The 14,619-nt window shown below is 36.8% G+C and overlaps 1 long non-coding RNA gene across 1 annotated transcript; it reads left to right on the plus strand.

Moving 5' to 3' along the window:
* Nucleotides 1-295: 295 nt before the first annotated feature.
* On the plus strand, nucleotides 296-978 carry LOC130826916 (uncharacterized). Its single transcript, XR_009047148.1, has 3 exons — nucleotides 296-352; nucleotides 513-597; nucleotides 675-978. It is a non-coding gene; the product is annotated as an uncharacterized LOC130826916 (long non-coding RNA).
* The last annotated feature ends 13,641 nt before the right edge of the window (nucleotides 979-14,619 follow it).

The following is a 14,619-nucleotide window of genomic DNA, read 5'->3' on the forward strand; positions in this document are numbered from 1 at the left end:
TAACAAGCAAGTAAAACTCTCCTTACTTCTTTTTTTTTCGAGATGAGAAAATCTGCTTACTCAGGTTCTATTTGTTATTGATTTTGCTATTCTATATCCTTATGTAGAGTTTCAAAAATGAAGGATAAGAAGCAGAAGCTGATGAAAAAGGGACTTTCTGTATGTCCATTGTTATGTCTGGGTTCTGTTATCGGCTATCCAATAACTGTGATCGTTTAAAATTTTTTTAAATGATTAAATTGTTTTCTTGATTGTTTGGCAGCTTGCAGAAGCGTTGTATGAGTATGGTAAGGGTAATGATGAGGCTGCGCTACAGAAGTTGGGTTCAGATTTTGATGCTTGCGACTATAAGGTATTATGTTTGGTTCATCTGTTCATCCATTCAAAGCATTCGTCATTGTTCGTGATACCAAGTCCAGACTCTAGACATGCAAGTTTCTTTGGGAAAACTGATTTGTAGTTCTTGTCTTATATTGCTTGATTAACTGATAGATTTGACTGTATTATTCAAGGTGATTGGGGCATCTGATGAACAAATTGACGTGTTTAATGAAGTTTGGTATAGCCTACTACTGAATACGGGAAAAGCTGCCAAAGGTTTGATTTCAGCTTAAGACTACTCATTATGCATTAGCAAGTTGTTGCCTCCTGATTTTTGTTAGTTGTTAATTTAGTGATCGAGGTCATTGAGAGACGAGTTGAAACAAGGGATGGTGTACCCTTTTTATGGCGTTTACTGGTATGTGTTTTGAATCTCAATTTCTTGTATTTTTAGCAACAAATAAGTGGGAAATACTCCTAGTAAACTTTTTAGCAACAAATAAATTTTTAGCAACAAGCTTTTTCACTTTCTGCATATATAAAACTTCAGAAGTATTAGTAGGAGTATGTCTTTGATCTCTTAATGCTTGAACTGATGCTATGGTATTAGAATTCCTGCTAGTATGATTCTCCCATCACTTGCACATACAGTATGATTCTCCCACTTTGTTGAATCAGTTCTCAAACTCCCTTCTCTTGGGAGCTGAATTTGGATAGAAGGCAGTAGCAGAAAGTGTTGATGTTTCATCAGTTCTCAACCTTTCATGTAGGCACTTGATGGAGCTAATGAAGAAGAGGAATATATTGGCGCTTTATTTGCTATTTCTACAATGTCGAACGTCCTGATTTAGACTATGCTATATATGTTGTAAAGGGAGTAGTATGACCATTTTTTTTCAAGCTCCTATATATTATTCTCGTATCTGTGTTTGGACTGTGAATGATGATAGTTTGGACTGTGGCATATATATGGCATATTTTATGGAGCAATATGAGGGGACAATGAACATAGACCTACTCTATGAGGTTTGTTTATAGGTTCTTGTTCGATATATGTCATTGGGGATTCTTGTACTTTGTTTATGAATTGGGTATATCATAATATAAATAACTTGAAATTTTTCTACAGCTTGTAGATAGAAGGCTTTACTGGGCTATAATATTAACAAGGATTCTGCTAAGCGATTTGAACATGGACCAAGATAAATTGGTCATGCTGGCGAAGTAGTTCGCAGTTGAAAAGTCCCAAAGATTGCCAGAAATTCTTGCTGCAAGGACACCAGTACCATTAGCAGTGGTCGATGACAGAAAGTGGAAGAGACCGACTAAGCATGTAGCGGAAAGGCCTAAGCCAACACAGGTTGCTCCCAAGAGATCGTCAAACTATGTGCCAAGGAAGAAGACAAAGTAGTTGTTCGTTAAACATTACTGTATCAAAATTGGAGTTGGAACAGTTTTGTTTTGATGTATGCTTGTAACACTATCAAAATTATTCTGTGGGTATTTTTTTGGGAATTTATGAAAACATTTGGAATATAATTTATAGCTTTATCAAGGCGTTGCAATAGAGAGCCATTACCATCGCCATAGACCCATTGGAACGGATAAAACATGGGGTTGCAATAGGTTGCAATGACCGTCGCAAAAGACTTAATATAACAGTTGCAAAGTGACCGTCGCAATAGGTCTATAGCGACAGTGATAAGAACCTATTGCTACGGTTATAGTGAGACCGTAGCAATAGATCTAAAGCGACGGTTATAAGAAGCTATTGCTACGGTTATAGTGCGACCGTAGCAATAGGTCTATAGCGACGGTGATAAGAACCTATTGCTACGGTCAAAGTGTAACCGTCGCAATAGATAGCTCAACCGCTGCAATAGACCTATAACTACGGCCACAAATGTGACGGGTATGGAACCGTCGCTATAGACCTATTGCAACGGTTATTGAGCCTATTGCTATTAGTATTTGGGGTAGTAATAGCTCATTAATGTAGTAGTGGGAGTTAAAACCAGGTCATAAATACCCCTTAATGTCTATCCATTACTCTCACAACTTTTATATGTATTTCTTTTTTTTCATTAGCCTATTGACTTATGTGTATAACGCTAGAGTAGAACTCCCGCTCTGATACCAGTTGTAACATCCCGAAAAAAATCAGATCGTTAAAAGAGAGATTTTTATAATTTAAAAGAAAACCAAGCAGGACCCGAGTTAAACCAAGATGTCATAAAGACACGAGAAAACGAAATTTTTAAAGTTAGAACTTGCGGATCGAGTTCTACTAGAGTTATTGTAGATTAATTAGTGATATCGTAGTCTTAGCAGCGGATAAAAGATATGAAACCAAAAGTCCAAGGAGTACACCTCGAGAGCGAAGTCGCCTCTTGAATAAATCCATTTCTAAAAAGCTAATAAAGTTCGAAATTAAAATCCTTTCGTACTCTATCTCTTTTATTCTTCAGATGTAATCCTCACTCCCCAGCCTGCAACTTAACTCACTGCTAGTTATTAACCCCGAAAGGAAAAACAACATCATCGCAGGATCGTTAAGATCAAAGGTACACGTTAGCAAAAACATCTCTTATAACATTGACATTATAGCATAAAGCACAATGGCAACTTACCATACGTTGGCTACAGTTCAATATTTACTTTTTAATAAATTTCAAATGATTCATTGAGTCAGTCAGCCATACTGCTGTACTTTTCCTGGCCATACTGCCGGACCAAACCCCAAACTTCAAGAGTGAGACAATACATTAGGGGGAGCTAACCCCTAAGCAAGTCTCTACCATAGGCAACACGCCTTACTTCGGTGCCTATGGTTAAGTATGCATACCCCCGCGGTGGCTCATAATGCCCCCATAAACCGCGAGTAAAATTCTTTCCACCAATTGACGTCATACTACGTCTACTTTAAAGTTAGTGAGGTCATACTACCTCTACTCATCAAGTTATTGAAATCATATCTCTTGATTAAGAAAGCATAACATCATCTTCATACTTTATTCAATATATTATTATTATTATTGTCATTTCTTTATAACAACCAATCCACGATGTACAAAGTTTTACTGCGTGTACGTACCTTAAGAAAGCAAAAGCAAATCTTAAATGAACCAATCAACTTCCCATCACGAATCGACTTCCTACACGATTCAATCGTACATACGGGAATAAGCATATATCCACTTTCTCAAACCACAATCAAAGCACAAACACACACACACACACGTCTAACATTCAACCACACTTGCAAACAATTCATGATCACACAACATACTTCATCACAACATAACATCAAATAAAATTCAGATTTAGTATTCTGTCCAGAACAGTAAGTTAACACTGTCAAACTGAAATTCCGACTTCACCGTTGCGTCCAGAAGGCGTCAAAACCCCCGGGTACCAATTTTCATAATTCATAATGTACTCTAAGTATTTTTAACCTATTTTCAAGCCAAAAAGTGTCCCAAAAACATTTGTTTTTACCATTTTCCTAACCCTACGAGATTCACCAAAATTCATCAACAAATGAATTCCAAAAGGTATATTGCCTATCAAATATTGATGACCAAATTTATATAATTCTTATGAACCATCTTTGAGATTAAATTCATTGTTCACATATAAAAAAACACACACACACTTTTTTTTACATGAACATTTATATTTATATATAAATTTCAAAATCACCCATCACACAAACCAATCCTATTCTTCACATATATGCATATCTAAAAACTCTAAAAAGAAATATTCTTCATCAATTTAGATAGAAAAATAGATCCCAAAATCATACATGAAATTTTAAATTTATAAATTAAACATGTATTAGAAGATAACACATATAATAATCATAGAATTTTAAATTAAAACTTAAGAATCAACATAGATTAAGAATTACACTTACAATTGTAAAAGAAAACACCAAATGATGAAGGGTAATGGAGTTAGGAATGTGGATTAGGAGGAATTTTGAGAGGATATGTTTTTTTTTTTTTGTCCTTGGAAACTTTAGAAATGAAAGGATGTCAACAATGAAAATGATTAAGGAATTAAGAAGAGTTAATTATATGGGATTAATGCCTTGATCCTTGATTACCCTAAGGGAGTTACAAGCTCCACCAAGAGTCCCACCTTTTTTTTTTTTTGACAATAAAAGATGGGTTAAGGAAACGTTTGGGCCCAAATAATTCTAATTTCAAAAAAGAATTGCAAATCTCATGACCAAGCCCAATAATAAATAAAAAATATATATATATATATAGAAATAATATTATTAGTGAATTATTAAATATATCAGGAAGAAAATATCGGGAAAATATAGGGGTGTTACATGAAGGAGGAAACTTCAAAAGGCATTTGGGAAAAATTGGAATCACTCTATATGGAAAAGAGTGTTACCAATCGACTTTTGTTAAAGAGTCGTTTGTATGATCTCAGATTGCAAGAAGAGAGGCCCATGAAATCGCAACTTGATGAATTTTACTCAATAATTATGGATTTGCAAAATATTGATGTAAAAGTGGATGATGAGGATTTGGCTATTCTATTGTTAGTTTCACTACCACACTCATATAAGCATTTTAGGGAAACCTAGTTATATGGAAGAGACACTTTGAGTAGTGAGGATGTTAGAAAGGCTTTGACTCAAAAAGACCTTATTGATTCTCAATTTTCTCAAAAGGAGTCTAGAGTTTCCAATGATGCTTTAATTGCTAAAGAGTCGAGTAGGAACAAAAGGAGCATGACTTGCAACTTTTGTAAGAAGAAAGGCTACTTCAAGAAAGATTGTTCGAAATTAAAAGCCAAACCATCCGATGAAAGCAAGTCCACAAAAGCTATCTCCGCCGAAGCTAGCTATGTTGTAGATGATATGTGTGATGTTGGTGCTCTTGTTGTTACTAGTGAATATAAGGGTGATGATTCTTGGATTTTGGCTACGGGATGTTCGAGACACATAACTTTTAAGTCTAGTTTCTTCTCATTTTATCAAAAGGTTGATGGAAGAAAAGTCACTATGGGCAATGAGGCTAGTTGTCCGATAGTTGGTATTGGAGATGTTAAAATTATCATGTTTGATAGTGTTGTAAGAACATTGACCGGAGTCCTTCATGTTCCAGGTATGAATAGAAACTTAATTTCCCATAGTATTCTGGATAAAGAAGGTTTTAAATGCAGTGGTGAAGGTGGAGTGCTATGTTTATGCACATGTGTTGTTTTGTTTTGAGTATGATGTTGTGTAAGTTGTTATATTATGTTGGAGTGGATTAGAGAATTCCATTGACTTAAGTGAACTCAAGTCAAGGTGGAGATTGTTATGAATAGTGTGACTTGAGTGCACATTTGGTGTGTGCATTCATGTGGTGACTCTTGGGATGGAATCCCATAAGTATGTCATGAATGGGTGTATTAAGATAAGTCTTGATGATTGCGGTTTATGATAATGATTACATTATGGATTAATGAGGTAATGAAGTATGAGTTATTCATGGGAATTATGGGACCTAATGAAGAAGTTCAAAGGTTTAAGATGCTCTACTATGCAAGTCGAGCAATACTGTCCGAAGCCCTCTGAAGCGCCGCTCGACGAGCTTGCTCCACCGAGCGAGCTTCAGAATGGGTCGAGCAAGAAGACAGAATGTAACCAGAGACTTCCTGTAGTCCGCTCGACCAGGCTGCTCGACCGAGCGAGCCTCTGCTTTGGTCTAGCGATGTCTCTGATGCTCCTAAGATGCTGTTTTTGACTCTTCAAGTTCTTGGAGATTTTTCATTATCATTTATTCATAGCTTTAATGTACATAATGTTACTGAGTGTGATCTATCCTATAAATAGAGAGCTCTCATTCCCATTGTAATCATCCAAAAAATAGACCCCAAGCAAAAAACTAGCCTATATCTCATCTCTATTGTAATTCTCCATATTTGAGAGTTCTTTGAACTCCTTTGATAATATAAGAGATAATACACACCGGAGGACGTAGTCTTAGTTGGGTGAACCTCGTTAAATCTCTATTGTAATTCTCTATATTTGAGAGTTCTCCTACAACCATCGATATCATTGATAGCGTAATTTGTTTGTCACAAAACCTCATACACTCGATCTTGGAAATATTGGAGTTTGAAACACATTGTTCGAACTCTAATACATCACCGTTCTCAATTGGTATCAGTGCCAAGTTGTTGTTATCGTGTTTTAGAGGTTATATTGGTGCAACATGGCTACAATGAAACTTGATATTTAGAAGTTTGATAGGAGTGTGAACTTTGGCTTATGCCAAGTCAAAATATAAGCAATTTTGATACAAAATGGAGTGCATAAAGCACTAGATGGTGTGGAGAAGTAACCCGAAGGCATAAGTGAGGCTAAGCGGGAAGAAATTGATACGAAGGCTCTTTCTGCCATACAACTTTGTCTCTCTAATGAAGTTTTGAGAGAAGCTGTAAAGGAGGAAACTTGAAAAGGCATTTGGGAAAAATTGGAATCACTCTATTTGGAAAAGAGTGTTACCAATCGACTTTTGTTAAAGAGTCGTTTGTATGATCTCAGATTGCAAGAAGGGAGGCCCATGAAATTGCACCTTGATGAATTTTACTCAATAATTATGGATTTGCAAAATATTGATGTAAAAGTGGATGATGAGGATTTGGCTATTCTATTGTTAGTTTCACTACCACACTCATATAAGCATTTAAGGAAAACCTAGTTATATGGAAGAGACACTTTGAGTAGTGAGGATGTTAGAAAGGCTTTGACTCAAAAGACCTTATTGATTCTTAATTTGCTCAAAAGGAGTCTAGAGTTTCCAATGATGCTTTAATTGTTAAAGAGTCGAGTAGGAACAAAAGGAGCATGACTTGCAACTTTTGTAAGAAGAAAGGTCACTTCAAGAATGATTGTTGGAAATTAAAAGCCAAACAATCTGATGATAGCAAGTCAACAAAAGCTATCTCCGCCGAAGCTAGCTATGTTGTAGATAATATGTATGATGTTGGTGCTCTTGTTGTTACTAGTGATTATAAGGGTGGTAATTCTTGGATTTTGGAATCGGGATGTTCGAGACACATAACTTTTAAGTTTAGTTTCTTCTCAACTTATCAAAAGGTTGATGGAAGAAAAGTCACTATGGGCAATGAGGCTAGTTGTCCAATAGTTAGTATTGGAGATGTTAAAATTATTATGTTTGATGGTGTTGTAAGAACATTGACCGGAGTCCTTCATGTTCCAGGTATGAATAGAAACTTAATTTCCCTTAGTATTCTGGATAAAGAAGGTTTTAAGTGCGTTAGTGAAGGTGGAGTTTTGAAGGTTGGCAAGGGTCCTAATTTGTTCTTGAAAAGATCCATTAATGATGGCTTGTATATGCTTTTGGGTTTAACCTTAATTAGTTCGGCCTGTGTGTCCACTACTTCAACCGAGCATGAAAATGAAATTGATACTTCTTTTAATGACAGTTTGAGAATAATCCCAACATACCCTAATGAGTCCATGGGATGTATGGACTTGATTGGTAATTAAATTTCATACTCTTGTGAGCCCTTTGAGGGCATTTTTAGTGCATGTGCTATGTTTATGCACATATGTTGTTTTGTTTTGAGTATGATGTTGTGTAAGTTGTAATATTATGTTGGAGTGAATTAGAGAATTCCATTGACTTAGGTGAATTCAAGTCAAGGTGCAGATTGTTATGAATAGTGTGACTTGAGTGCACATTTGGTGTGTGCATTCATGTGGTGACTCTTGGGATGGAATCCCATAAGTATGTCATGAATGGGTGCATTAAGATAAGTCTTGATGATTGTGGTTTTTGATGATGATTAAAGTATGGATTAATGAGGTAATGAAGTATGAGTTATTCATGGGAGTTATGGGACCTAATGAAGAAGTTCAAAGGTTTAAGATGCTCTACTATGCAAGTCGAGCAATACTGTCAGAAGCCCTCTGAAGCGCCGCTCGACCAGCTCACTCGACCAGCTTCAGAATGGGTCGAGCAAGCAGACAGAATGTAACCAGAAACTTCCTGTAGTCTGCTCGACCAGGCTGCTCGACCGAGCGAGCCTCTAGTTTGGTCGATCGATGTCTCTGATGCTCCTAAGATGCTGTTTTAGACTCTACAAATTCTTGGAGATGTTTCATTATCATTTATTCATAGCTTTAAAGTACTTAATATTACCTAGTGTGATCTCTCCTATAAATAGAGAGCTCTCATTCACATTGTAATCATCCAAAAAATACACCCCAAGCCAAACACTAGCCTATATCTCTTCTCTATTGTAATTCTCCATATTTGAGAGTTCTTTGAACTCCTTTGATAATATAAGAGATACTACACACCGGAGGACGTAGCCTTAGTTGGGTGAACCTCGTTAAATCTTTGTGTCATTTTATTGCTTTACTTTCTCCTATAAACATCGATATCATTCATAGCGTAATTTGTTGGTCACAAAACCTCATACACTCGATCTTGAAAATATTGGAGTTTGAGACACATGGTTCGAACTCTAATACATCACTATTCTCAATTGGTATCAGAGCCAAGTTGTTGTTATAGTGTTTTAGACGTTATATTGGTGCAACATGGCTACAATGAAACTTGATATTGAGATGTTTGATAGAAGTGTGAACTTTGGCTTATGGCAAGTCAAAATGAAAGCAATTTTGATACAAAATGGAGTGCATAAAGCACTAGATGTCGTGGAGAAGAAACCCGAAGGCATAAGTGAGGCTAAGTGGGAAGAAATGGATGCGAAGGCTCTTTCCGCCATACAACTTTGTCTCTCTAATGATGTTTTGAGACAAGTTGTAAAGGAGGGAACTTGAAAAGGCATTTGGGAAAAATTGGAATCACTCTATATGGAAAAGAGTTTTACCGATCGACTTTTGTTAAAGAGTCGTTTGTATGATCTCAGATTGCAAGAAGGGAGGCCAATGAAATCGCACCTTGATGAATTTTACTCAATAATTATAGATTTGCAAAATATTGATGTAAAAGTGGATGATGAGGATTTGCCTATTCTATTGTTAGTTTCACTACCACACTCATATAAGCATTTTAGGGAAGCCTAGTTATGTGGAAGAGACACTTTGAGTAGTGAGGATGTTAGAAAGGCTCTAACTCAAAAAGACCTTATTGATTCTCAATTTGCTCAAAAGGAGTCTAGAGTTTCCAATCATGCTTTAATTGTTAAAGAGTCGAGCAGGAACTAAAGGAGCATGACTTGCAGCTTTTCTAAGAAGAAAGGCCACTTCAAGAAAGATTGTTGGAAATTAAAAGCCAAACAATCCGATGAAAGAAAGTCCACAAAAGCTATCTCCGCTGAAGCTAGCTATGTTGTAGATGATTTGTATGATGTTGGTGCTCTTGTTGTTACTAGTGAATATAAGGGTGGTGATTCTTGGATTTTGGATTTGGGATGTTCGAGACACATAACTTTTAAGTCAAGTTTTTTCTCAACTTATCAAAAGGTTGATGGAAGAAAAGTCACTATGGGCAATGAGGCTAGTTGTCCGATAGTTGGTATTGGAGATGTTAAATTTATCATGTTTGATGGTGTTGCAAGAACATTGACCGGTGTCGTTCATGTTCCAGGTATCAATAGAAACTTAATTTCCCTTAGTATTCTGGATAAAGAAGATTTTAAGTGCATTGGTGAAGGTGGAGTGCTATGTTTATCCACATGTGTTGTTTTTTTTGAGTATGATGTTCTGTAAGTTGTTCTATTATGTTGGAGTGAATTAGAGAATTCCATTTACTTAGGTGAACTCAAGTCAAGGTGGAGATTGTTATGAATAGTGTGACTTGAGTGCACATTTGGTGTGTGCATTCATGTGGTGACTCTTGGGATGGAATCCCATAAGTATGTCATGAATGGGTGTATTAAGATAAATCTTGATGATTGTGGTTTATGATGATGATTAAAGTATGGATTAATGAGGTAATGAAGTATGAGTTATTCATGGGAGTTATAGGACCTAATGCAAGTCGAGCAATACTGTCAGAAGCCCTCTGAAGCGCCGCTCGACCAGCTCGCTCGACCGAGCGAGCTTCAGAATGGGTCGAGCAAGCAGACAGAATGTAACCAGAAACTTCCTGTAGTCCGCTCGACCAGGCTGCTCGACCGATTGAGCCTCTAGTTTGGTCGATCGATGTCTCTAATGCTCCTAAGATGCTGTTTTAGACTCTTCATGTTCTTGGAGATGTTTCATTATCATATATTCATAGCTTTAAAGTACTTGATATTACCTAGTGTGATCTCTCCTATAAATAGAGAGCTCTCATTCACATTGTAATCATCCAAAAAATACACCACAAGCCAAACACTAGCCTATATCTCTTCTCTATTGTAATTCTCCATATTTGAGAGTTCTTTGAACTCCTTTGATAATATAAGAGATACTACACACCGGAGGACGTAGCCTTAGTTGGGTGAACCTCGTTAAATCTTTGTGTCGTTTTATTGCTTTACTTTCTCCTATAAACATCGATATCATTGATAGCGTAATTTGTTGGTCACAAAACCTCATACACTCGATCTTGAAAATATTGGAGTTTGAGACACATGGTTCGAACTCTAATACATCACTATTCTCAATAGGTATCAGAGCCAAGTTGTTGTTATAGTGTTTTAGACGTTATATTGGTGCAACATGGCTACAATGAAACTTGATATTGAGATGTTTGATAGAAGTGTGAACTTTGGCTTATGGCAAGTCAAAATGAAAGCAATTTTGATACAAAATGGAGTGCATAAAGCACTAGATGTCGTGGAGAAGAAACCCGAAGGCATAAGTGAGGCTAAGTGGGAAGAAATGGATGCGAAGGCTCTTTCCGCCATACAACTTTGTCTCTCTAATGAAGTTTTAAGACAAGTTGTAAAGGAGGGAACTTGAAAAGGCATTTGGGAAAAATTGGAATCACTCTATATGGAAAAGAGTGTTACCGATCGACTTTTGTTAAAGAGTCGTTTGTATGATCTCAGATTGCAAGAAGGGAGGCCAATGAAATCGCACCTTGATGAATTTTACTCAATAATTATAGATTTGCAAAATATTGATGTAAAAGTGGATGATGAGGATTTGCCTATTCTATTGTTAGTTTCACTACCACACTCATATAAGCATTTTAGGGAAGCCTAGTTATATGGAAGAGACACTTTGAGTAGTGAGGATGTTAGAAAGGCTCTGACTCAAAAAGACCTTATTGATTCTCAATTTGCTCAAAAGGAGTCTAGAGTTTCCAATCATGCTTTAATTGTTAAAGAGTCGAGCAGGAACTAAAGGAGCATGACTTGCAGCTTTTGTAAGAAGAAAGGCCACTTCAAGAAAGATTGTTGGAAATTAAAAGCCAAACAATCCGATGAAAGAAAGTCCACAAAAGCTATCTCCGCTGAAGCTAGCTATGTTGTAGATGATTTGTATGATGTTGGTGCTCTTGTTGTTACTAGTGAATATAAGGGTGGTGATTCTTGGATTTTGGATTTGGGATGTTCGAGACACATAACTTTTAAGTCAAGTTTTTTCTCAACTTATCAAAAGGTTGATGGAAGAAAAGTCACTATGGGCAATGAGGCTAGTTGTCCGATAGTTGGTATTGGAGATGTTAAATTTATCATGTTTGATGGTGTTGCAAGAACATTGACCGGAGTCGTTCATGTTCCAGGTATGAATAGAAACTTAATTTCCCATAGTATTCTGGATAATGAAGATTTTAAGTGCATTGGTGAAGGTGGAGTGCTATGTTTATCCACATGTGTTGTTTTTTTTGAGTATGATGTTCTGTAAGTTGTTCTATTATGTTGGAGTGAATTAGAGAATTCCATTTACTTAGGTGAACTCAAGTCAAGGTGGAGATTGTTATGAATAGTGTGACTTGAGTGCACATTTGGTGTGTGCATTCATGTGGTGACTCTTGGGATGGAATCCCATAAGTATGTCATGAATGGGTGTATTAAGATAAATCTTGATGATTGTGGTTTATGATGATGATTAAAGTATGGATTAATGAGGTAATGAAGTATGAGTTATTCATGGGAGTTATAGGACCTAATGCAAGTCGAGCAATACTGTCAGAAGCCCTCTGAAGCGCCGCTCGACCAGCTCGCTCGACCAAGCGAGCTTCAGAATGGGTCGAGCAAGCAGACAGAATGTAACCAGAAACTTCCTGTAGTCCGCTCGACCAGGCTGCTCGACCGATTGAGCCTCTAGTTTGGTCGATCGATGTCTCTAATGCTCCTAAGATGCTGTTTTAGACTCTTCATGTTCTTGGAGATGTTTCATTATCATTTATTCATAGCTTTAAAATACTTAATATTACCTAGTGTGATCTCTCCTATAAATAGAGAGCTCTCATTCACATTGTAATCATCCAAAAAATACACCACAAGCCAAACACTAGCCTATATCTCTTCTCTATTGTAATTCTCCATATTTGAGAGTTCTTTGAACTCCTTTGATAATATAAGAGATACTACACACCGGAGGACGTAGCCTTAGTTGGGTGAACCTCGTTAAATCTTTGTGTCGTTTTATTGCTTTACTTTCTCCTATAAACATCGATATCATTGATAGCGTAATTTGTTGGTCACAAAACCTCATACACTCGATCTTGAAAATATTGGAGTTTGAGACACATGGTTCGAACTCTAATACATCACTATTCTCAATAGGTATCAGAGCCAAGTTGTTGTTATAGTGTTTTAGACGTTATATTGGTGCAACATGGCTACAATGAAACTTGATATTGAGATGTTTGATAGAAGTGTGAACTTTGGCTTATGGCAAGTCAAAATGAAAGCAATTTTGATACAAAATGGAGTGCATAAAGCACTAGATGTCGTGGAGAAGAAACCCGAAGGCATAAGTGAGGCTAAGTGGGAAGAAATGGATGCGAAGGCTCTTTCCGCCATACAACTTTGTCTCTCTAATGAAGTTTTGAGACAAGTTGTAAAGGAGGGAACTTGAAAAGGCATTTGGGAAAAATTGGAATCACTCTATATGGAAAAGAGTGTTACCGATCGACTTTTGTTAAAGAGTCGTTTGTATGATCTCAGATTGCAAGAAGGGAGGCCAATGAAATCGCACCTTGATGAATTTTACTCAATAATTATAGATTTGCAAAATATTGATGTAAAAGTGGATGATGAGGATTTGCCTATTCTATTGTTAGTTTCACTACCACACTCATATAAGCATTTTAGGGAAGCCTAGTTATATGGAAGAGACACTTTGAGTAGTGAGGATGTTAGAAAGGCTCTGACTCAAAAAGACCTTATTGATTCTCAATTTGCTCAAAAGGAGTCTAGAGTTTCCAATCATGCTTTAATTGTTAAAGAGTCGAGCAGGAACTAAAGGAGCATGACTTGCAGCTTTTGTAAGAAGAAAGGCCACTTCAAGAAAGATTGTTGGAAATTAAAAGACAAACAATCCGATGAAAGAAAGTCCACAAAAGCTATCTCCACTGAAGCTAGATATGTTGTAGATGATTTGTATGATGTTGGTGCTCTTGTTGTTACTAGTGAATATAAGGGTGGTGATTCTTGGATTTTGGATTTGGGATGTTCGAGACACATAACTTTTAAGTCAAGTTTTTTCTCAACTTATCAAAAGGTTGATGGAAGAAAAGTCACTATGGGCAATGAGGCTAGTTGTCCGATAGTTGGTATTGGAGATGTTAAAATTATCATGTTTGATGGTGTTGCAAGAACATTGACCCGAGTCGTTCATGTTCCAGGTATGAATAGAAACTTAATTTCCCTTAGTATTCTGGATAAAGAAGATTTTAAGTGCATTGGTGAAGGTGGAGTGCTATGTTTATCCACATGTGTTGTTTTTTTTGAGTATGATGTTGTGTAAGTTGTTCTATTATGTTGGAGTGAATTAGAGAATTCCATTTACTTAGGTGAACTCAAGTCAAGGTGGAGATTGTTATGAATAGTGTGACTTGAGTGCACATTTCGTGTGTGCATTCATGTGGTGACTCTTGGGATGGAATCCCATAAGTATGTCATGAATGGGTGTATTAAGATAAATCTTGATGATTGTGGTTTATGATGATGATTAAAGTATGGATTAATGAGGTAATGAAGTATGAGTTATTCATGGGAGTTATAGGACCTAATGCAAGTCGAGCAATACTGTCAGAAGGCCTCTGAAGCGCCGCTCGACCAGCTCGCTCGACCGAGCAAGCTTCAGAATGGGTAGAGAAAGCAGACAGAATGTAACCAGAAACTTCCTGTAGTCCGCTCGACCAGGCTGCTCGACTGAGCGAGCCTCTGCTTTGGTCGAGCGAT

Source organism: Amaranthus tricolor, chromosome 11, assembly GCF_026212465.1.
Source record: "Amaranthus tricolor cultivar Red isolate AtriRed21 chromosome 11, ASM2621246v1, whole genome shotgun sequence".
NCBI lineage: Eukaryota > Viridiplantae > Streptophyta > Magnoliopsida > Caryophyllales > Amaranthaceae > Amaranthus > Amaranthus tricolor.